The sequence below is a fragment of the Watersipora subatra genome, chromosome 6, assembly GCF_963576615.1.
Source record: "Watersipora subatra chromosome 6, tzWatSuba1.1, whole genome shotgun sequence".
NCBI classification, from domain to species: Eukaryota; Metazoa; Bryozoa; class Gymnolaemata; order Cheilostomatida; family Watersiporidae; genus Watersipora; species Watersipora subatra.
This window is the reverse complement of record NC_088713.1, coordinates 36,397,984-36,421,439: the sequence shown is the minus strand read 5'-3', so window position 1 is coordinate 36,421,439 and position 23,456 is coordinate 36,397,984.

The window sequence follows — 23,456 nt, the reverse complement described above, 5'->3', positions numbered from 1 at the left end:
CAAATCCCATAATACAACATTATTGTTTTTGGTGCTTTTAGATCACTGAAAAATCCCAATGTTTTTGTTTACCTTCTTTCTGCTAGTATAGATTTTTTTTAAATTTTATTTTAGCAATAAAATAATCAGGTTTCCATGCTTTGGATATATTATTACACAACTGATTCAAAGGTCTATAGTTGAAACTTGGTAATTTTTGCGACCAACCCTAACTGTATACTCTAGCAGACTATCCACGTACTCTTCAAAACTGAAACTATTAAACTAGACTCATTTTTGGGTCAAGGTCACTTTTTATTTCACGCTTCAAGCTCATTCTACGCTAACTCTTTCAAGATTAGTGTAGCATAATCTGATCAGAAGTTTCTTTAGTAAATATTATTTGAAAATTCCTAACAACTATTAAAAACAGCAACTTAATTAATTTTAGCTGAACATTTATTACTTCAAATGTCACACTACCAACAATCGCGTTTATTAAACAAATATTTTTTGTATATGACATCAAGAGTTCAGTCGGAGAAAATCTTGTTACCTGAGCATTGGAAATGGGTCCAATTGGTAGGTTCAACTAATGATTACAGTATTAACATAAGGTAACATTGTTATTGTAGTATACACAACCAATCATAAGCAATAGTAGGTAAAATTTACAAACATGATAGTTGGATGAAATGTGTTAAATCTTTCTATGCTTTAAGTGAAAACTTTACTAATTATTAAAATTTGAGACCGGTTGTAGTAGCAGTTTTTTGACCTTAAAGTGTTGACACAATGCGACCGCCTTTGTATAAATTGCGCAAAGCAAAATGATGACAAATTTCTTTGGTTTTTAGCGTTTCCATGATTCAGAGGAAAAAAAATTGCAGTTCTATTTAAAGCAAAAAAAAACAAAAATGGAAAGATTTGTGTCTTTACATTGCTCCCCTTCAGGCAAAACTACGGTTTTTTGTCAATTGTCTATAAGAACCATCATCAATGTGAAATGCTGAAAATTATCTACATCGCGTCTTCAAATGCCATGATGTTACCTAGCACCTGGTAGTAATAAATTGCGGTATGTTACAATGGTTAAGGTACCTTAAGTTTGCTGGCAGCCATTTTTTTTGTAAGCAAGTTATCATAAAATTGGTAAGAGCTTGTGATTGTCTCTAATTTAGCAGTTATCGGATAAGAGACAACGCAATGTTTTAAATATTAGCTATTTACATATGCTACTTGCTGTTGTTAAGTTACTTGCTATCCTTTAAGATGCCCACAAATGAATACCAGCTTTTTTTCTGTCATCTCAAATGTTTCAAAAGGGAGTCAAAAAATGAAATTCAAGAACTTTGAACTTCTGCTATTGCATTTTGAAAACATTGTCACTGTGGGAAAGGAAGATAGAGCAAAAAGAAACTGAGTGTGAATAACAAAGGATGACAGTGCAGCATTAGGAGCAACGACAGTGCGTAAAAACAGAGATGGCAATTTTTTCCAACCCTTCACAATGTTGGACTAGTATTATTAAACATCATTATTTATTTTTTTTCTCATGTTTTTTCTCCGCATATTTTAGATACTGACATCCCTTCCTCCAGTTCTTTAAGATGCTCTACAACGCAAATGTTGGAGTGTCATTATAAAGGTAAATCGGAAAGTGTAGAAAAAGCCTGTATATGTGGATAGAAAACCCACATACCAGTTTACATGACTCATAAATGTAAAAAGTGTCAAATATCTATTTGCATGTATCCAGACTGCCACTTTGTTTCCAAATCCCAGAATATGACTGCATAGCATCACCATTTAAACCACTTGGTTAATCCGTCTGATAAACATATTAGCAGCCAAAAATTCTTACATTTGAAGAGAGAAGAAAAATGTTCTTGTGGAAAACTTCTTCCAATTAGGATTATTAAGGTCCTACAATGGTTTTTTTGTGGCAACCATGTATGTAATTACAAAATGTACAAGTCTTAAAGTGTAGATAGAATATTCAAAGACATCAGCGAGTCGAGCATGCTTCAGTGTTGTTTTTAAACAATGGTAACTATAAGTATTGTGTCTGTAACTATGTTAATAAACGAGGCTCAAATCGATCACAGATGAAGTGTCCTTCCAGAAAAATGTGATTATATATGGTGTCTCATAGCGAGGTGTGAGATAAACATTTTGTCTCTTAGTAGTTGGAGGCAGCGCCGCAAAATAGATCACTTTAGGCAAAGTATAGATTACGTGCGGCAGTGCGGCAACTGCAACAAGGAATCAAAAGTAAGAAACGACAATCAAGGATATGGAAAATGTCATTCATGTAGATGTTTTGGTGTTTGATTGGAAATTGGATTGATGAATTTGAAACTGAATCTGTCTTGAAATCCCACCAAGGGCAAAAAAACAAACCTTTTTTAACAAACAACAAAAGTTAACAATATTCATTTGCAAATTTGTATACACATATGGTTTTATTGGCTGTAAAAGTTTATGAAAAACTATTGTAACATAAAACATCAACTAGTTTAAAATGAACAAATGCACTCTTCAAAGAACTCTAATTTTACTACATATTTTACCTAATCCAAGAGGAAGGAATTAGGAATGTTTAGTTGACAATAGTAAAAATACACTCCTCCAAGTATATAATCAATTTTTTTAATTTACCTCGATACCTATAAAAATACAAAAATATATACAGTTAACCCTCTGAATAAAGGCCATCGATGTGTATTTTTTAACCTCGCCTCTATAGTGAAGGTCAATTAAAGACAATTTTCTACTGCAAGCTGGCAGTCTAGTTTTTAACTGGCAAATCAAATTTTTCAAAAAAATTAATTAAAATAAAGCTACTACGGGTAAAGCGAATGCCGCCTATATTTCCCTATTTTATTCCGTTGGACCAATATTAAACATTTTGAGTCTCATAAATCTGTCAACTTATCTCTAATTTGTCAAACATCTCCTCATAAATATGCATCAAAAACAAGAAATTTCAGTACCAGTCGATATAGGTTGCATGCAAACGACCTGCGATTATGTTATAGCCTTGTTGCTTATTTGCATTTTGTCAACATTTTCGATTTTTAGTTCATTAAAAAAAATGAAGATGTTTTTTTTACCTTATTTCTACATTTAACAAAGTTGAATGAAAGTTCATAGCACTCACTGATATTTTTGCTTGTTTGCACCCAAAAAACTAGGTTTTTATGTATAATAGACTGAAGTGGAGGTATGAGCATCAATAATTGGTAAGCCATGGAAAGGTAGCCACAAGGATGCTACTAAATAACATGTTACAAACCTGCATATTTAACAAGTAAACTACAATAATGTATCAAATGTATAAAAAATGTATATATTTATATATGTAAAAATATACGTATAAATGATCAAGTGACAGAAAAGAACCATACTGATATTACATTAAAAAAAACAATTAACAATTTTAAAACAAGAAGATTGCAATTGTTTGTTTAGATAGCTGCTGCATTTTGATTGTTTGTTACTTGTCATAGAACAAGTTTTTCTAGATTTCCAAAACTTTCCAAAAAGTTTTCTGGCCTTCATTTTTCTTAAGCACGATATTAGCGATCAGAAAATCTTTTGGCTGAGCAAAGCTTTCACGTGCTGCATTTAGCTTCAATTCAATGCATAAAAGTTATGCCCAAAGAAGCCGTACCCTTTAGTTCCAAAAAGGTAAACTGGACTTCATATGCATGTCCTTAGAAGTATTAAAACTGTGGTGAACAAAAAACTCTTGTCAGCCTGATAAAATTAATAATTATTGCTTAGTCATGGCTTTCTTCGTTATAAATAATTACCGTTTTTTATACATTACACTGACACTTCAAAGTATTGGGACCGCATTCAATAAGGAACCACTATTATCACAAGAAAGCAATTCTATTGAGTGTTGCCTTGAAGGTTCATCTACCATATTAAGTTTAGGCTGTTTGTCTTACATGTAGGCTACTTTGATTTGAAAAAACTGTGTTAGACACAGAACTACCTTTATTCTGAGATTGATTTTTATTGCTGAAATGGTGTTGCGCCCAAGTTGTAACAAAACAGAAACAAAAAAGTTTCAGAATTGGACAACAAGATAATTAGTTGTTATTAATATATACGATTCCTTATTACTATGAAATTGTTGAGACTTTTCTACTGAACGGTTAATATTAGCGGCGCAAAAAGATCAAATAATTTTAAAGTAGCAGTCATAAAGGTGATGTTTAAATAGAGAGTGGCAGCATGTTTTTGAATTTTTCATCAAAGTTAGCAGTCAACTAGAGGGGCATTAAAATGCTAGTGGCGTTCAATGATAAGTTTTACGTTATCTGTAAAGGTATATTTAAATATATACTTACCTATTTTTGATAAATGGAATCTATATTATATATATGGAAAGAACTAATAATATATATATGTATATATATCTTATAATATATATATATATATATTCTAAGAAACTGTTAGAAGACATTACCTTGGCACTGGAGTCGATCTCAAATCAATCAATCAGTGAGACTAATGCCCTAATCTACAGTACAGCAACTGCTATCTTGCAGGAGATGGGTATTAAGCCACTGCCAACAAGGCTTCAAGCCATTCCATCCTGGCAGCTGAGGCTACAAAATAAGATCAAAGACTTGCGCAAGAAAGTTAGTAGGCTCAGTGAGAGATTTAACCACAGTTTGGAGCGTCTAAAAAGGGAAGCCACTATAGAAGCTCTAGAATCTGCCAAACAGCAGCTAGTAGCACTCTCGACACGACTGAAGTGGTACACCAAAAAACGGGGTAACAAGAAAATGAAAAAACTGTTCATCAATAATCTATCTAAAATGTATTCCCAGTTCAAAGGTGAATTGCAGAGGCCAATACCTGAGCTTCTCCAATCTAGCACTTCAAAATTCTGGAAGGAAATCTGGGAGATAGAGACTACTCATAACACCACTGCAAATTGGCTGAAGAGGCTTAAAGAGAGCCATCAACACACTGTGGCTCAGCAAGGACTCACCATCAGCAAAGAGGCTGTCTAGTGCAGAGTGCAGCGTATGAAGAACTGGGCAGCACCTGGCCATGACATGATTCAAGCCTTCTGGTTAAAGAAATTGACATCATTTCACAGTGGAATGGCTAAGCAGATGGAATGCCTAATAGAACAAGGTGACCATCGAGAATGGCTGACCAAAGGACGAACTGTACTTTCAATAAAAGATCCAAAGCAGGGGCCGATTCCCAAGAACTATCGACCAATAACGTGCTTGCCCACCACCTGGAAACTGCTCTCAGGAGTAGTTGCAGACAAACTGGAAGAGCACATGAGTCACTATATGACCAGTGCCCAGAAAAGAATTGGGCGCAACACCCGAGGAGCCAAACATCAGTTACTGGTGAATCGGACAGTCTGTCTAGACAGCAGGAAAAGGCAAATCAATCTTGTCATGACATGGATTGACTACAGAAAGGCCTATGACTCAATTCTCCTTAGTTGGATATTGAGTGCCTCAGTATGTACAATGTTCACCCTGCTTTTGTGGCATTCACCAAGATGTCAATGACCAAATGGAAGACGGAACTGGAAGCCAATAGCAAAAAACTGGCGAGTGAAAAAATCAAGCGAGGCATCTATCAAGGTGATTCCTTATCACCGCTGCTCTTTTGCATATGCCTAAACCCTCTAAGCAATATGCTGGAAGAAACACAATATGGGTACCAGTTTAAGAGTGGTACCAAGATAAATCACCTCTTCTACATGGATGACATCAAGCTGTACGCTAACAAAGAAAGGCACATTGATTCGCTAATACACCTCACCCAGGTATACAGCAAGGAAATCGGAATGACCTTCGGTTTTGAGAAATGTGGAAGGCTAATTCTTAAGAAAGGCCATTCTATGCTCCCAGATGGCCTAATAATGCCAAATGGTACCATCAAAGATATAGAAGAAGGGTACAAGTACATGGGGATTATGCAAAGCAACATCAACTACGAAGCCAAGGTACATCACAAAGCCATTACCGAATACAAGAAACGCCTTCGGCAGTTCTTACGGAGCCAGCTCAATGCCAAGAACCAAGTCATGGCAATAAATACCGACGCACTGCCAGTAATAAGATATCCAGCAGGCATAAGAAGGTGGAATGAGGAAGCCATCAAAGGGACAGATATAGCAACTCGTAAACTGCTGACCATGCATGGAGGACTCCACCCAAAATCTGATACTACTATATTGTATCTCAATAGAAAAGATGGTGGTGGGGGACTCAAAAGTGTGCAGCAAACAGTGAAAGAGGAGGAGCAGAGCAACAGAGCATATGCAGCCTCCATGGCCATTTCAGATAGTTGCTAGCTAAATTTCAATCGGCTGCTCTTACAACGAAACCACGCCCTGATGATGAGGAAATTGACTGGCACACAAGACCTCTTCATGGTGCTTACCACCGACAAACATCTAAGGTTGGCGATCTTCACCAAGATATATGTGGCTGAGCAAAGGAAACCTAACGGCCTTTACAGAGTCGCTAATCATTTGGGCCCAGGAGCAAGTGCTTCCAACAAGGCAACTTCAAACAAAAATCTATCACACTAGAGATGATTCTAGATGCAGACTGTGCAAAGACGCACCTGAGACCATCCAACACATCACCAGTGGATGCAAGCAGCTAGCAGGAAAGGCAAACACTGAGCGGCATGATCATGTTGCAGGTGTTGTGTATAGAAGTCTATGTGATGAGTATGGCCTTTATAAACCACAACACTGGTGGGAAGCTCCTGGTAAGGTAAATAAAAATGACCGCGCTAAGATCCTCTGGGACCTCTACATCTGAACTGACCAGCATGTCCTAGCAAACCTCCTTCCTCCCTCTTGGAGAAGAAATTGAAAAATGCTGGAATGTAAGAACAACTGTAATACTAGTAGTCATTGGGGCACTGCGCGCAATAACAGTGGTGCATAAAATGTGGCTTGCTCAAATACCAACAGCAATCAAATCAGGTGAGTGGCAGAAAAGTGAGCTATTGGGAACAGCTAAGATCTTGAGGTGAGTGCTCAAACTCCCAGGTCTCTGGTAGGAGACCCGAGTTAGAGCAGAATCTACCACCCATATGGTGTATTCGGGGTGCGGAAACAATTATATATATATATATATATATATATATATATATATAAATAAGATATATTTGCAAATGTTTTAGTCACATTCTCTTGCATCTTGCTATTGATATGTGACACTAAAGTATTCCCCGACTGCAACCTGAAGTGCCTGATTGGGTCAGTTAAATGGAGCTGAGATTCATACTGTGAAAGCTACTGCTAAGGACCTATTGGTTAAAAAGTCAGTGTTTTAGGCATTTTTATGTTATCTTCTGTTTTTTTATTACTTATAACTTTTTGATGCTCTAAAAAATGTAACATATAGCCACTCAAATTACACAAAATAACCACGGAACTGTTGTTTTAAACAACATTTAAGGTATTAATCTAATTTTGCTCACCTATAAATGATCCTCCACTTTTCTGGAAAGTTGGGGTATACCTGCCAATTAATCAAAAAAACATAAAAAACAATAAATATAACATTATGTCAACATGTCAGATTATCAATATGTGTGCAACAAGCGCATTGGTAACAATGATTGTAATTCCTGGGAGTACTATTTTAACTGAAGCCATATCAAAAAGAATTTTGATTAAAAATTGTTAAAACGCAAACTCTTTACAGAACTGGCGGAACGACATTTGAGCATCAGAACAGTGTTTTTCTGTTCAAAGCAATGATGGTTGGTTGCTTTACTGAAAGCTCTATTGAAAGCTTCAGAGTACCTTGTTTATTTTATGCTGTTTTATACACTGCAACGTGAGGGCGCTGCTAAGATTTTTAGTATTAAACAGGGTAGCGTGACCTAAAATGATGAATTATGTTTAATAGTCTTTTAGTAAGCGGAATTTGTGTTTTTTATCAACTTTTGTTACTAATTGATAATAAACAAGAACAGCTACTCTGCACAACATACTGGTAAGCTGTTGCAAAAGCAAACTTGAGCATGAATATGAAATAAAACACTTTGATTTCTTATAACCTTTGCCTTGGGATCCAGTTTACCTCCTTGAGTGATAAATGATGTAACAGTATTTTACCAAAGATGCGAAGTCGTATGCATAGATTATGGCAACTTACAAATGAAATTAAAAATGTCTGAGACTGGGTGAGAAATGAAGGTTATAAATAGAAATTGGTTAACTTTGATAATTTTACACACTATTTAGTACCTTACTTATAACTTCCTTTTTTTTAAATTATTTCAACTTTTTTATTAAATATTTGTTTAATACTAAGCAGTGTTTTTTTATAAAATTGTGGTTATACCTAAAAAACCTCTGTCTCTGAACAAATCTTAAATTTTGTTTGTTTTTAAATAGTGTGTAATATTTTTAGATTTTCATTTTCAAATGTTTCTTTTAAACCGAAGTTGTTGATTTTTAAATGTGTTTGCAGGATAAATTCGTCGGCCAGATCATGTTTAAAAGCACGAGTCACCTCAGCCATATTTATGTGTCCTTACATATGGCAGAATGTATTCGAAGACCTATGTTATGTTACATGAAGAAAGCACAGTTGTTACCCATGCAAAAACGTGGCGTAAAAATGTACATAGACTACCTCGAGTGGCTAGATTTTGTGAAGATAAACATCCAGGCCACACAGATTCTTATGAATAGATGAATCCCCCTCTTGGCAGAGGTTTACTAAATTTAGAAAAATTGTCTCATCAAGTCCTTTATGATAGGAGAGCGCAAAAAAAGTAAAAATAGGGCCATGACAGGACCACAGAATGGCCCAACAGCACCGATATAGAAGAGCTAACCAGCTTTGGAATCTCTGCCAAGAAAAGCCGTAGCCAAGGTGAAGCCCTAGCTAACCAGTCACCAGAGCCAAGTTTCCTAAAAATCTCTCAAAAAATTTTGGGATGCTGATCACCTAACTAGTTTTCATGCAATTATCACGATAAAAAAACCCGTCAAATAATCGTTCACACTCAGCAATGGATCAAAATGGCTACAACTATAGCTGATTTTTCGCACCACTAATGGCTGATTCCTACAGACTAGGAAGCAGTACCAAAAAAACTCCAGTGCCTAAAATTTGATGCGTCACAAGACTGGCTCTGACCTTAGTTTTTCTCCTTTCTAGATAACGGCTTAGACCTTGTTAACTGTTCTGAATGTAACATTTGTTAATTATGAGGTTCAGGGACAACTCTGCACCACAAGGTCATCTAGCTTCCAATTTGGAACGAATATATTTTGGAGCTCCCACAAACTAAAAACAGAACCTGGGCTGTAGTACTATTGCAGAATAAGTGCAAGCAATATATATCAACTGGTAAGAAGACTTCCCAAAGTCCCAATGCATATTTATCAAGATACGTTTGATAAATTAGAGGTTAGTTAGCCGACTCGCTTCATCCAAAAAGGTCAATTTTGTTCCACCGAAGTGAGCGGGCAATTTTTAGGCTAAATTTGCTTCCTGCTTAGCATCACTAAGTTTACTTTTTCCAAAATTTTGGAGAATCGTTTGTAAAATTAAACACCAGCCTTTATTTGAACACCGTCTCTATTTGACTGTTTTTCCAGAAAAAAATGGTGAACAGGCATTCAATAAGAGGCTTTGCGGTAAGTGAAATTGACTTGTGTAAAAAGTAAGTAGCATACAGATTTATTCTAAACACCCAATCATATTGCTTATACAATCAATGTTGCATAATAATTGTATATGGCTTTTGCCACATATATAAAACATTCAGATACGGTTTTTTTCTATAATGTCACTAATGAAGTTAGATAACTATAAATTAATCTAGCCGCTATAATTTAAATGGTTTAGGTTCTTCCAATGTCATAACCACACTAAAAATCATTGAGCATAAAGTAATAGCTAAAAATTCATTTAGTGATTTTGTACTTTCTCCTCAAAATTAGAAATTGGTGGGTCCTGCTGATTACACATATTATTGAAAACATAATGTGTTATTCCATTGAAAATGGAACTTATTTTGTAAAATTAAGTTCTTATACATAAAGGACTAGATAAAAACGAATTACGATGAGCATTTTCAAGTTTATGCATTTTGATATTCTACAAAGTGTATCTAGAAAAGCTCTGTAGGCTTCATTGTTCTTAAGATTCTCAATGAAAAAACAGGATTTAAAACAGTTTTTAAACAGCTAAAATTGTATCAAAAGTTCTAAAATAAGCCTCTTAGATCTATTATTTTATAAATAGTTGCTATCTGGATCTTTTTATGGATTTTTTACTAGTGGTTTTTTCTAGTGCACTGCACAAAAGCGCCATGAACATAATGTCAAGCTGAATAAATAATTTAATACAACAATTTTTTAAGTTCATAAATAATACCAGTTTGCCTGAGTTTTGATGCTGCTAATACAAACAAATTGGTTGTTTTCTTTTAATTCTTACTACATAATCACATTCCAGCCAGGATGATTCAAAAGCCATATGCAGTTGCAATTAATTGCGTCTCATATTCGAAAAATTCGATCTTGTATGTCTAGGCAAGATAATATCATTGCAATTGCAAAAAGGCAAATTAATACACAATTTTGTAAATAATGCTTTCTACAAAACACCTACTTGTTATACACCATGATACAAGTTTTTTATAGGCATTTTTAAAACATAAAAAATACTGATTTTTAGTGAGGTCAGATCGATGTTTTTTTTTCAAAGGGTGTTGAGTCAGGTAGAACTTAGTGCTTCCATAAAGAAAAATGCTTTAGATTATTTCCTAAACTTGAACCAAGAGATATGCGTTGAGTAAAAAAAGCTTTTAAAAACTAGAGGTTTTACCCAAAGCAGTGAGGCAAGTATCTCTCAACGTGGAGCTTAAAAAAAACCAAGAATGATGGATGATCTGAGCAGGCTGGTTCGTGAACTTTGAACACTAGTGCTTAAAGTTTGCAGGAAATGTTCAACTTTTTCCCTCCAAGCTGAAGTTTCACATCTAGTTCTACTCCCATTAAACCGGCATGTGTCATGCTCTATGAGAAGCAATTGATTGGCAGCGAGCTACCGAATCTAATGTGTTCATTTACTTAAATTGGAGTAGTTGGCCTTGAAACCTAATGAAGACTCTGACTGTTTTTAAAAAAGATTCGACAAAGCAAATTCCCACGGTCTCTAGTCACGCTTGCAAAAAGCTGATTTGGTCACCCACCCTGGTCTTGAGGATAGTAGGTTGTGTGGTAAATAGCACCTATTCGATCTGCAGGATACTAAATGAATACATATACTTACTCTGGGCAGGCATTTTACACAGTCCCAATTGAATTTTGCAAAACAGAAAGAGGCTCAATCTTGTGAAAACTCATGTTGTCAACACAACACTGCTGATGTAACCCAAAGTATCCAACTTTTTCAAATGTGCCAAAAATAGGAATATCTGTGCAGAACCAACATTAATAATATTTGGGTGCCACTATATGACATCAGTTCTATAACGAGTGAAGGATTAATCCAGAGTGTGTGGCTACAACATGACACATTAGCTTATAAGGCAAACATCTGCAAGATTTATACATTTTTGCTTCCTCTGCAGATGAAAAAATATGTTTTGAGATAAAGTACATGTAATTAAACATCAACAGAGACAAAAAAGAGCGATTGCAAAGATCTGCTCTAGTGCATTGACACACAACAGCATGGCAAACATTTGGGAAAACTGAGGTTAGAATTCTAGCTCAGATATTAACCATTGTAGCGTTCTTATGGATGATAGTTTTCCTGCTGATAAAATTCACCAAACTTGTTAGACCATTTAAGGAATAACTAGAAGTCTCTTCTAAAATACTAAAATAGAAAAGGCAATGATCAGAGATTAGGAGCTACATGTAGATCATTTGACCGACATACAACATTCTCTACTGCCTGCTTATCAGTCAGCTCATAAAAAAGGTTTCAGAAAAACGCCAACAAAAGAAAACAAAAAACTAAAAACAGGCAACAGTTTCTAAACACAATATTGTAGGACCGCAGCAATTGTAACCATTAGCATGACTTAAATCAAACAAAATAGGCCTCTGTGAGTTAAAAGATTTCATGGCTAGAATTTGGAGCTGAAAAACATTAGTACAACCAAACTCTGTATTTGTTCTCCACATTGCCTTTAATGGGGAAGGGAAATGGTAGTGGCCATATGCATGCCCTTGGTTTAAACTGGTTAGACTTGGCCTAATTGAATCGGAAAAAATCTCAAGGAATGGGCACGGATGAGCTCATCCCAAACCGGTTGAGCAAGATAAACGGTATAAAATGAATCGCAGAACCCCTGTTCAAACATAACTGTAGACACGCTCATATCTATTTACAATTATGTGTGAGTTGAACTTAATTACAATTAATTATTTACTACAATGTTTCTTTTTTATCTCCAAAAATCAGGTTATTAGTGGTGCAAAAAATAGCAAGTTATGAAAGATCCTTTATTATTTGATGTGAAGAACCTATACAATAGCAAAATTTAACTTAGGTACAGTATATACCTGTGGTTTTTCAACAGAGTTAATTTTCTTCTTTCTAAAAAACAAAAGAAAAAATGCAATGCTACGCTTTAAAAAAGAATCCTGAGCTCAGAATGAGTTTTTAAATAATGTTTCAAAAATAATTTCACCACAAAAATTGTTTTAAAAACTTATCACAGATTTCAGTATAACTGTAAGTTCTTATGGCTTCTTCTTTAAACCGTTTAGTACCGAAAACACTTAACCTAAAACTGTTCAACATGAAGGGCTTGTCACTGCGCGGTACGCGGTATTCAAAGTAATCTTGTACGTATATTTGGTTTCTTATTTAATGATATTTTTGAAGTGCAAATAATTTACTTACATATTTAAAAATTTTTTGCAGATAGTAAATACTTTCAATCAAAGTTTGAAAATATTTTGTCAAATGTTGTAAGAACTAGGCTTTTAAAAGTTCTTCCATCTTTTTCAATCATCCTAAATTTTATAATCAGCTTGTAAAAGAGAGTTTAAAATTATTTATCTTGTCGATCATGCCCCCATATTTACAATACATGCTTTTCTACGCAAATCACATTTTTTACATTCACTGTAATTCATAACTACGACCTCTTTTTGTTTCATCGTTTTATTACATTGGTACTTTTTAGCTAACATTTTTGTCTAGAAACTCTGTGTATTTGTAACCATTTTCAAGTTATTGAAGACTCTAGGACCCAAGTGGTTCAAGCGAGAAGTTGTTTTACCTTGGTGTTGCTCACTGGTTCAAGCCGCCGTTAGCAAGAAGACTCGATTTTGCATGAATATTAACTTTTATGTCAACTGGTTGCGCTTGTTTTTTACCTATGTAAACATTACTTTTATTCCAACATTTTAGATGTCTTTTTATCCATTTTTTTTCCACATGTATGAATAATATTCAAACATTTGTTGTAGCTGTGAATATATGCTATGAAGTGTAGAGAAAGAAAAAAAATCTTAGCTATAATCAATTACAAAACGTTTAAATGCAACTGCACCCTATGAGGGATGATCCACAAATGATTTCTTATTCTTTTTTGATAAACGACTGAAATAGATTCATGATGCATTTGGAATTTGTTTTTTTTTCAGAGACTGCTTCCAAAATGACGAAAAGAAGAGAATAGTTTTTTTTAGCTAGCCTAAAATGCAAGAATTCTGACAACCCGGTTACTGCCCTACACAATGACTTAGTGTCTTGATAGAGAAAGTGAAATATCAATGATTAATCGTCGTCTCAATTTTGTTTTCAACAGAATCAAATTGGATGATATTGACTGTGTTGAGATATTAGTGCTTTTAGATCATCATTCTTAATTAACATTTTCTTCTTACATAATTTCCTAACAATTTTGAGTAAACTTTCCTTAATGTTTATTTTGATAGCTATGTACACATCGCTTAGTTTAAATTCCTCAAATATTTGCACAAATATCTTTAACAAACTAGAAAGGCCTAGAAAATGGATACAATGAATATGTATGAATCATCACAAGCAATGATCTACCTTTATCTGTTGTACAGGTAATGCTTATAAAATACATCAAAATTCATGTTGGTTCAAAGCATAAATTTTTTACAAATGTGTATCAGTGAAATTATGTAAAGAGCCAAAATAAAACATTTAACACTTCTAATTATGGCACAAAAAATCTAGCAATATAGCTAAACGTTTCGGCTTGTAACATTCAAATTTTAAGATTTTATTATTTATATGTGAGAAAAAGTTAGTATCATAAATGGAGTCGAATCGTTAATGCTTGAAATTAAGATTTTTCAGTTTTTAAATTTTTAGTCAGTCATTTGTTAAGCTTTTAAAAAGTGGATTATTAACTGTGGTACTTTCACAAAAATAGGTAATAAAACCGTTATTTCATTTGGCAAGATGGTTGACTTTCAATTGTCAACCAAATGATCAGCATGAGTGGTAGAAATTGGCATTCAAGGCAAATCATAGGGTAACTTCATTACAATAAATGAATTCCTGGTAATTAACTAAGATACTAACATATTAGGTATTGTGAATACCATTTATGATATTGATGTCTAATCAGCTGGTTTATAACCCATTTAACTGCTATAGACAGACATTAGCTTTGAGTTGCTTAAGATCATCTTACATCAGTTGGTTTTGGAAAACCTAACTGATGTAAGAATTTATCTGTACCACAGTTTTAATTACTCTAAAGTTTATTTTTATTAACTAAAGTAGTCATGGATACAAAAAAACTTACTTTGAGGAGTGTTCACAAATATGAAAACTCAAACATTAATTTTTGCTTATGCACAGTTGTTGTTAAAGTTCAGGTTTTGATTTTGAGGATTACGTCATTATTGCATAATTGTGTTAGTCTGCCATGCTTATTGAAGTTGTTACTAGTTACGCATAATAAAAACCATTATTTTATTCTTTAAATTACTAAGAGATGCATTCACAAACAAAGTATACAATGGCATTCATTAGTAAAACTGTTTAATGAAATTTTGGGTGTTGCTTGCATTTTGATTGCTGCTGGTTTGCAATTTCTATCTCTTGTTTTAAATTAAACACATACATAGATATAAACTTTATGAGCATAGGGCACTAAGTTATAATTTTGACGAAAAATGAAAATTTTCATTATTTTCAAAAACATAAAAAAGTAACACTACGGAAAAAGCTTTTGACAAAGTTTCTAATGGTAAATGTGATAGTTTATCCGAATGCACGCAATCAGAAATGTTAAACTTAGCATTATGTTATCATAAACCAGTGACTGCATAAGTAGGTTTAAAACCACATTTCAACCTAACAGCTCACACTGCAATTAGCTTCTACTCAAGCCATTTTTATGTAAAAATGAATCACGATAAAACTGGAGAGGCTTCCGTGTTAAAATGTTTGACTCACACAATGAGAGTTGTGTCCGTCCTTTAGTTTGGTTGAGCCAAAAAGTAACCATCAAAGGAAACACACTTATAAATTCTGCAGATGCACAAGTATAAACCTTATGGCACCATTACTAACCCACACTGCTAGCTTGCCACATTTTGGAATAATAAGACTTATACTTGTTAGACATTATGATCTCTCAGATAACCATGAACTTCTTGTGTGATAATTTATCTATCATGATGCATGTAGGCTGTATGGTGTACTAAACACCAGACTTTTCTGTAGAATAGTTGTTAATGATTTCAATGCTATTTCAAAGATGTTTTTGCTCTGATGCCAAACCACCAAATGACGAACGGCAAACACTGAACTTGAAATATATAATTTTAATTAGACAGAAGAGAGGGGAAAAGCCCTAAATCGCTTCAAGGAAAATGTTAGTTATTTAGTGGTGGAACATAAAATAAAATAAATTAAACTAGACTAAACTATTTTAATTAAAAAAATTATAAAGTACTTTATGAAAGAGTTGTAAACACTGTTGCTTTAATAAGTTTTACAACCTCCGAACCCGGCTCCGCAATACTTACAAAACATTATATTCTGTACCGCCCTCTTAGGATTTTGGTACTACCTGACATGTGTATCAAGGGTTCATTCTCAACTTTCAGTGAACATGATGATCTGTAAATCAATAGCGCGAAAGTAATGTAAGTGTTTGTAAGCATTTAAATAAGCAGAAAACTAATGCATCGGCTATAAATCCACTTTTTTTAAAGTTAAAATTTATAATTATTTTATGTAAAAAGTTTCAAATCATGAAACACCAAAATTAGATTTCACTAGATCTAATAAAATATATATAATATGCTTGTTTCTAATGTTTAAAGCTGGAAAATGTTTTGTTTCAGACTAAACTCAATGTATAAAGAATTAATTTTGAAAAGCAAAGCTTCACAAGAAAGGTTATCACAGATATTGAAGAACAAAAATGTTTTAGAAATTCTGGAAGACCTGGGGCTGATAGGTATTGCCCTTCATACTCATTATTGTATGATTTTTTAGGTTAATTTAGAATGCAGTTATTTTTAACACTTTGCATTGTCCTATATAACATACTTGTGTGCTTATCAAACCATTTAAAACCAGACTAATGTAACATTTTTGATACGCACAGCAAAATCTTTATGTAAGTAATATCAGTGATTATGTGAAATCAAAAATGTGAGCTGTAGAAAAGTTTAATATTGACCAAGAGGTTACTGAATCTTACATTTATTGTAATAGCTTTGCTTTGAGAAGTGTAGTATAATACCTATCTAAATTTTTCTATTGTTATTTTAAAAATTTGTTAAAACACACCAAAAAGTGAGTGAACAGTTGATATGAAATGATTGAATACTTGAGTAAAACTTTGTGATAGCTTTTTGTGAAGTAAGATTGAAGATAATTTGGTCATTGGCTATTTGCCCAGCTACTTAAACAGATAAATCTGACGCATCAGTTCTTTTACAAAACAATATTACACGTGGTTATTGCTAACAGGATTTGAACAAATAATAGCTGATCCGGTCAAAGTAGTTTCAATTTAAATGTTCCATTAGTTTCTTAATAACACTTGTTTCTTTTTTTTTAATAAACTAATGGCGGGTTTTGTTTGCTTTGAACAATCTTTTCTTTCGAGTACATTATAGCCACAACTGGCCATACTTTTGAGTACAGTATCTCCATCTGCCACAATTAAATTCTGTTTGGTCTCACTAAAATAAAGAAGTTACCAAAATGATCCCTCATTTTGTGGCTGTACAAACTATCATGATACACACACCACAGAAAAGATAAATCACGAAATCGAGTTATACTTTACTTTAATGTCATCATTGCAGATCTAGTGCCATCATTTTGCAGTAACTTACCCAACTAAATTTTACAGGTTATGTTAAATGGATACATGTAATTTCATTTAACGGAAAAACTAACTCTTTTAGATGTAAAACCAGTCAAATCAGCAAACTATTTTAGTATAATGTAGTTTAAATTTTAGTTTAATTCTGTATATGCCTAGTAAATTATAACATTTAGTTCAATGGGTGCTTTTGCGTTATCTTCTTGTTTTCTACTAGGATTCTCTTTGTTTCTTAACTCATACTGCTTGAGTGACTTAGGACTCAGTTTACAAAAATGAGTTGAAATGCAACAACTGCCTTACTAAATCTAGTAGTAAACTATGATTCTCAAAACCTTTGGCAACAACAAATAAGCATCCAAAAAAATCGCAATTGTCAGCATGTCGGCTGTGTTTTATACCGCAACAGAGACTTCAGCTTTGTGTTCAATTTTATGAAAATGAAAGAAAAAAGTTTTAAGATTATTTATGAAGCTAATTTTGAGAAATCGGTTGAGTACAATTATTTCAAAGTAAATTTTAATTGACTGTGACAGCTTGAAAAAAGATCAATTTCATAATAAAGCAGATGCGCAATAAGTCTGCTGTTCTTACAAATACTGATTCAGTTTTAGATAATCTAACAGACAATGATGAAGAAATGATAAGCTCTGCTGGAGAAATATGTAAAACGTTCAACACCAAAGAAGCAATGGCATGCTTCAAAGAAGCTTTAGATGCCCTGTTTTCTGATGGGAATGTTTACTGGGAGAGAATACTGATGGTAGGTATAATGAACTAAATTAGACACTGTTCAACAATATAATTGTTTTGCAAATAAAATATTAAATATATTAGTATGTGCAAAGGCACAGATTTTTTTTTATTTATCAAACTGATCACACCATTTTAGAGATTTACTTTTGCCAATTCATCACTGTTTGAAGATGAAAAGATCCCAAACGCACATTCATGTAACCATTTCATTCAAAGTTTTCAAATTTCTAGGTATCTGGTTTTCATGCATGAAGTTGAAAACTCAATCATTTTTAAGTTTTGTTAGAAAATAGATAAATAAATTTGCTAGACCATTACAGCAAATGAAGTAAAAATATTGAAGTAGAAAACTTTGATTTGGATAGATTGTGATTGGCAAAATAATATATTTTTTCTATTTGCCTTTAAATAAATGTGCTGTTTAGTATTTTTGGCATTGAAAGTAACAGTGCAGTTTAATTATATTGCAGTTACTTAATTATTTACATAGAACATATCAAAAAATATGCATAAAATATAGCACTCCTTGTTAACTAATTGATTGTGCCAAACTTTGCATTTTGTGTCTCTGTAACTGTTTAAAAATTTGATTGAACACATATTATATTTTTTGTTTCAGAGCATGGAAATGCTTACAGTTGTTATATTGTACCAACAAAAGCATATGAAACTTACACCTATGCTGACTGACTATTTTGCAAAGATGATGATCAATGGATATACTATAAATGAGAATATTGCTGCATCTGGTGGATGGGTAAAAAACAATTTCTACAATTTAATTTAACTATAAACATTATTTTTAGTGAATTATTCCAAGGTTAGAGACAAAAAACTTTCCGATGGAGAGCATTTTGACAAGTTTGATCAAAAATGAAGATTGTAAGTTATGGCAAAAAATAAGAATAATTTCAAAGTCTCACACTTTAGCCAATCTTAAGCAAGTTTTACCAGTATAGTGTACAATGAAAAGTGAATCAAGAAAATTTTACACTTGATAGATTTGAGAATGGTACTTCGCAGCACGGGTAAAACCTATTTTTTTGGTAGTTCCTGCAAATTTTTGTTTAACTTAATGTTTTCTAAACTTGCCAAATAATGAGGTTATTATTTTTATATGTTTACTCCAATGGACAAGGTATAAAGGGTTTCAAATAGGTTTGCATGGCAGTTATACCATTGATTTCTTGGTTCTCAAATTTAGGTTATTTCCACTAATTTTCTCATGGCAGGGACAGTATTTAACTGTATTAACTGCGTTCCATGCATAACATCAACGCAATATCTGGCACTTTCATTCATTTACGCTGATTTATAGCTGATTTAAAAGCGTAGTTTAAATACATTTCATAAGTTATGTACACTCAAATTTAACACTAGAACATATTTCTAAAGGCCTTAGGTGTATTGAACATTAAATGTTAATCAAAAAGCTATAGAAACACAATAATTTCATATAATAATAAAAAAATTATGATTTATAGACAAAAATCATTGAGCGTTCAGGAAACCAAAATGTTAATTGGCCAGACACTGTTGCCATGGTAACATCATGTGTGGAAGGTGAAACATCTTATCAAGCCGTGAGTAAAATTTTCCTGTCCGAAACTTTACCAAAAGGCAAATACATGCAAATGATTGTTAAAACAGTTTAAACAAAGTGATTTTTTCAATAATTTCTAAGTTGTCTGTATAAGTAATCACATATAAAATAATATGTATTTATATTCACTATTAAGGAGGTAGAACACTGATCTCAACCCTTTAGCGGCCGCGAGGTTACGATGGGAAAACCACTAGCGTACCAGGCAATACCTGGCGCAACTTCAGCTTTTGACATGACCGCATAGACACTGCAGCAGTAACTCACATCAAAACTGTAGCAGTCACAAAAATTAACATTCATAGGAAAGCTGCGAAATTTTTCTACATGCTGAGGTTTTTCCAATGTAGGCGGCTCGCAAATACTTAGCAACGAAATTATCAACTTGCTGAAGCTACGACTTTTTCTTTTTGTATGTCATTTTCATATGTATTTTTGTAATTGAGAAAAAAAATGGACAATGTGGTAAAAATAATACTTGCATGGATTGATATGTTCACAAGAATTTGCAAAAAAAAATCGTCGAAAACCATTGAGGGTGGAGATACGAGCTCCGTTGCAATGCGGGAGCGCCTTAAGAAATTTTCAGCTCGTGACCCGAACAACCTGCGAATAATGGAGGTTTGACATGGTAGTCGAAACTGGGCTGTAACTTGCATGGAAATTGACGTGGAACTATAAATGAATATGCATTCTAAAGGTTAGAAATTTTTCAACAGAAAACTATTTATTCCCTGCTAATCGCTTGAGAAAGTTTTAGTCAAAACTCAGATTTGACAAAGTTGTCACCCCTCCACCATGAAATACCGATAACAAATACATTTTTAGAAGCAATATATCTGCCAAAACCAGTTCAAGATAAGCAAATGCATTGTTTTATATGTTTTCAATAATTTGAAAAAAATTGGTTGTTCAAGCGCATCAAAAGTGGAGTTAAGTGCTACTGTGCATTTCGGGTGATGACCTTCAAACTGCTCATGACGCCATGGCGATTAGCAGTGCAACATATACCTGACATGGCTCCTCAAACTCGGGTATAACTTTTGTGCAAATTGACCTATACTGCTAATGAATATGCATCTGAAAGCTGAGTTATCTTCCTACAGACTGAAATATTTTCTTCCAGACAAATTGCAAAGACTGCAATTTCAGATCGACACATTCAGTTATCGTTTTTTACTGTCAGATTTATATGTATTTCTTGAAACTATAGATTCATGTACCAACTTTGAATATCAATTGATCACACGGATGCATGGGTGCTGCAGCAAAGCTAACTGGTTGTACGAATAAAGATTTGAGTGGTGAGCCTGTATGCACACATTGGTGAAGCAGCAAAAGACTAGAAGCAACATTTATTATGAGCAGAAACAGCAAATAACGGAGAAAACGTTTTTTTGGATGGCTGAACAATATGAGAGCTGCACTTTTTGATTAGATGGGCCCGGAAAAGGGCCGTGGGCAACAAATACAACATAACATACCTATGCACAACAAATACAATATTTCATGACATTTCAGGAAATGCATGTACAATAGCTAACAACACAACAAAAATTTTGGAGAAACTAAAGATCAAGACATGGTTTATGCAAAGATATTCCACATGCTTGGCATTTAAATCTAGTTCGTCTCGCTTACGGGTGTTGTCATTAGCTCGCTTTGGGCAGCGTCTAAAAATTCTATATTTAGCTTGTTAACCTTTTTTCTGGACTATTTAGCACTAATCAATGATTGGATAAAGTTGAAGCGCGAGAAACAGTGTTTTTGCGACAAGGACTAGTGTATTCAAATATTTGATCAATTAATTTCTGTCAAAACGCAAAGTCAGTTATTTTACAACTGCTATGAATTCTATAAATTATGGCTGCATTGTACACAGAAGTATCTAATAAATGAAAGAATAGTTTTTGGTACCATTTCATGGTTTTACGAGCAGCGTTATAATAATGCAAACTTTGATCAGATTTGGCAACTTCTGCCATGTATTCGTTAATAGTAGTCAAAAAGTTATAGCTAAAATAGCAGCTGGTTTGTAAACTTTGTCCTCTTTATGGTTTACTTTGCCTGTATTGACAACATCCAAGTTTTTAGGCATAGTTGAAGTTACAGAAATATATTTTTATCTCTTAAACAGGCCAATCATACTTTCTCCATTAGATAAGCTTGTTGTTTCACCTTTTTAATAACTTTGCCATTGCAAACTTTCAGTGCTTTAGGAATCCTTATTTTGTTTGAACACAAAGTTCTGCAAACCATGAGTGTTATTTTTTATAAGTTCAGCTGCTAACTCTGGCGAATTATAATAATGACCCATATATAAACAACGACCCGAATTAAGCAAACCATTCATTAATTTCATCACTATATTGGGAGTGATGCCTCTATCAGTTCCTTTGGGTTTTTCTCGCTCACCACCAATGTACAAAGACAGCTTGTGCACATAGCCAGAGACAGCATCACAAAGAGCAAATAACTTTATTCCAAATCTAGATCTTTTAGATGGATTATACTGCCTGAAGCTGAGCCATTTTTTTCCAAGCCAGCAAGCGTTCATCTATAGATATAAATGTACCAGGCAGCAAAACAGAAGATTACCGGTCAGATATCATGGCTAAAACCTTTCCTAGTTTGAACAATTTATGGCCAGCAAGGTTTGTCAAATTGTCAGTGAAATTAAAACTGTTCCAAACCATTAAAAACCTTTTCATCGAAATAATTTTACTAAATATTGGCGTTGATATTAACCAATTGATAGACCATTATGACAACAAAGTAGACTTCTTTACAATAATCATGAGCAAATCTAAGACAAAAACTCGCCAACTAAATTTGCCATTGAGAGGATCCCAGGCATCACCATGTTTTTGAAGGCTGTATATATTTGTTTTGTTACCTATAACATTCATGATGGCCAATGTAATAAAAAGCTGTAAATAATTGAAAAGACTTATCAGTCTAGTGATGCGACTTTGAACTCCTGCCATGCTCTCATCAAAATGCAGTTCTATTGGTTTTAGATCAGCTCCTCTTTGAAATCAAAAATTTCTACAAGAATCAACGTCGGTTGTTTCACTCTCACTTTGCCCATCAGATTCACTCTTTTGATCTTCTTTTTTACTTTCATCGTCTTCCCCACAATCTCCTGACCTGAAATCTTTGTCTTCACTTTTGAACTAATCGATATCATCATGTAAACAATTTTTTTAGCCGAGCTTAATTAATCACGTCCTTCCATGTTGATCAGCTTTCCATAAAGAAAGATCAAAACTTTACAACGTGTTCTTGCACACGCGCATAAGAGATTATTTATAGCCTTAAAACAGTAGTAAAAAACTTACTGAAGTTGCTCAAATTATTAATTTTAAAAGCTAAAGCTGTTTTTAAAATAAATAAAATCTTAAAAAAAAAGGTGTCGAAAACGGAAAAATGCTGGTATTCTGATTTTGGTACTTTTTAAAGTTTGGTTTAGGATCGCCAAGAGTTAAATATATATTTTATACAAAATAGTTTCTTCACTCCGGTTAACCCGTATTGGGGTAACTTCTGCTTTAACTCGGGTCTCCTACCAGAGACATGGGAGTATGAGCTCTCGCTTCAAGATCTTAGCTGTTCCCAAATAGCACACTTTTCTGCAACTCACCTGAATTAATTACTGTCGGCATTTAGGCAAGCAACAGTTTATGTGCTGATGTTACTGCCCTAGTGCCCCATGACTGCTGGAATTACAGTTATTCTTACATTCCAGCAATTTTCAATCTCTTCTCCAAAAGGGAGA